The following is a 2,500-nucleotide window of genomic DNA, read 5'->3' as shown; positions in this document are numbered from 1 at the left end:
ACTACTCAGTGACACTAACCCACAGACGTCGACGACACTGCTTTAATTGTTGCTCGAAGCCCAAGGAACGGTACCGTCTTTATCATAATCATTCCTTGTGCGCATTCTCATGTCTTCAACATCATTCTTCTGACTTGAAGAAAAAATATCTACTTTATTCTTTTTGTGGACGCCTGTTCCAGAAGGGGCTGTCCCTCTCGTGAGCGAGCGTCGACGCAGACGCACGTCAAACGCCTTCTCTAAATCCACGGTGTTCGACGTGCGCGTCCCCCCTCCGCAGGCACGTCGCTCACGTCGCTCTGGACCCCCGCGCCGTCACCGCGACAAATGCCACTCCACACCACCCAACCCCCCGGGCCGTCGCGCCCCCGAGCTCGCCAGCTCGCCCCCGGCGTTGTGAGTTTCTCAGCCCCGCCCCGCGTCGAAAGCGCTTCCAGATCGTTTTGATGTATTGTTGCATCATTTCGCTCCAGCGAGGAGATGTGCCTTTTCAGTCTGGAGGGCATCCTCGGCGTGTCGTAACCAGAGCAGGTGGCGAGACTGGGTCGGCTTCGCGAGCTAGCTCATCACGTGCGAGAGAGTGGTAGGAAGCTGACTGAACTGTCGCAGATTTTCGTTTACGTTTTTTAAATGAGCAGTAGAGCGCGGCAACTCGCGGGGCGGACAGGAAGTTGGAGACGCTGCAAGCCGTAGCGCCAATCACCGACAGAGCCGAGCAGCCCGACTCTGTCTACATACTTTGAGACAGCAGTGCGCCGGAAAACTGTCCTATTGAAAGTGAGCGAGGTATACATTTATACGTTGTTTCATCAAAGGGTCATGTTTGCTCATTGTTGACGAGGAACAAAAACTCCCAACAAAATGAAGGTGAACACTACTAAGACGGGCGTACTTCTTGTGTCGAATATGGATCAATGTGACTGGTCGGCGAATTGACGCCCCCTTCACATCAGACAACACAGTAATAACAAAAGGGACGACTCACCTCACCCTGATCCGCGTCACGAGTCCGTCGCGAAAAGGTCGAGCCGGGGCAGAATGTCACCTCCTCCTCTATCCAAATCCCAAGGTCGGTCACACACTTGCACTCGTCACGGACTCGTCACGGACACCGATGACGACGCGTCGCCGTCACGTGACGGCGGCGTAACGCCTCGCGCGTGTTGCGAGCGACGGGCGGCCGGCGGGACGAGGCGGAGCTGCAGCGGCGCGGGCGGCCACGGCCGAACTGACTGGAGCCGTGCCGGCTGGGGCGGGGCGGCGCGGGGCGGCGCGGGGGCTGCATGAGGGCTGCTGCGTGCGGGCAGCGCAGCGCGGCGCCACCCCTCGGCTACCCTCGGCCCGCCGCCCCTAAGCCCCGCTCCGACAACCCCCTCCCGGCCACAGCGGCGGCGGCGGCGAAGCGGCGTGGCGTCCTGGGGAAGTCCTTCCCCTACCCCTGCCGCGGGCGCTCGCGATCAAACCGCAAAGCTCGTTCGAATCGACCGGAGTAAAAATGCACGTTTAAGAATTTCGCATCTCGAGAGGTATTTTCCTCCTTCCCACCACCCCTAAAGGAAATATCAAAACCAGAACGGCATTCTTCATCAAAACTGGTAACTTAACATCGGGTACAGAGGCAGAGCCCCAAAGAAGACGGACTGTCTAAAAATACATGCTTATTTTTGCAGAACGTTTCCACCCCTCTCACAGGCTGAGGTGCGAGTGCCTGGGCCGGGGGTGGTCCTTTCCGACGCTGCCGGACGCGGGGAGGCGGTGTCGGTGCCGCTGCGCGCGCAGGCGCCACCCCGCCACCGCCACGCCGCCCCGGCCGGGCCCTCCCGGCAGAATCGAGATTCCCTCCCTCCCTCCCTCCGCGCCCCTCATTCCTCCACTCCACCCTTCCCACCGGCCGGGCGCGTCCCACCCTCCCTCTCTCTCTTTCGGCGTGCCTGGCGTGCCGCGAGGTATGCACCGTGCCATGCGAAGTCGTGTCGTGTCGTGTGTCGTGTCGGGCGAATCACAAACTCGGCCTGGCGCGTCCGCACGTCGGCATACTTTGCCCCTCTGGAGCTGGGGCTGCAAAAGCACCGTCCAGCGGTCCAGCACCCACCATGGGTGCAGCTACAATATTCTGAGGAAGCTGCCTCATAATGGGAATAAAAAGAGGGTAGCGCCGAGAAGATGAGATCAGCTGCGTCCTGATTCGCTGTCCCCGTTTGCAGCCACAAAGTTGTAGCTACCGGGTGCCCAGGAGAAAACGCGGAAGCTCAATGCGTTGCCTAATGCCTACGCACTGGCGTGCAGGGGCGGAGGGTGAGAGGAAGAGGTGCCGGGAGGCAACCGGCCGCCTCCACGCCCTTGTTGTTTGTAGCTGCACAGTTGTAGCTACAGCTGACAGGGCCACTGGCAGCTTCATCAGAACCGACTGTAGAAATAAGTCCGCGGACTCAAGACATCCAAGGCATACAACTAAGCAGAACGAGAACGGCAGAACTGGACAGAACGCAGGCGGCCATAC

The 2,500-nt window shown here is 59.8% G+C and overlaps 1 protein-coding gene across 1 annotated transcript in view; it reads right to left on the bottom strand.

Moving 5' to 3' along the window:
- LOC113215101 (serine/arginine repetitive matrix protein 1) overlaps positions 1-1,213 on the bottom strand; it is a 121,582-nt gene extending 120,369 nt beyond the window's left edge. The window contains exon 1 of the mRNA XM_052272497.1: positions 991-1,213. The gene's annotated coding sequence lies outside the window, so the exon portion shown is untranslated. The remainder of the gene's footprint in view (positions 1-990) is intronic.
- Positions 1,214-2,500: the final 1,287 nt, after the last annotated feature.

The sequence above is a fragment of the Frankliniella occidentalis genome, unplaced genomic scaffold, assembly GCF_000697945.3.
Source record: "Frankliniella occidentalis isolate FOCC.00 unplaced genomic scaffold, Focc_3.1 Scaffold208, whole genome shotgun sequence".
Lineage (NCBI taxonomy): Eukaryota > Metazoa > Arthropoda > Insecta > Thysanoptera > Thripidae > Frankliniella > Frankliniella occidentalis.
Note: the sequence above shows the minus strand (reverse complement) of the source record. Positions and strands in the feature narration are given on the sequence as shown.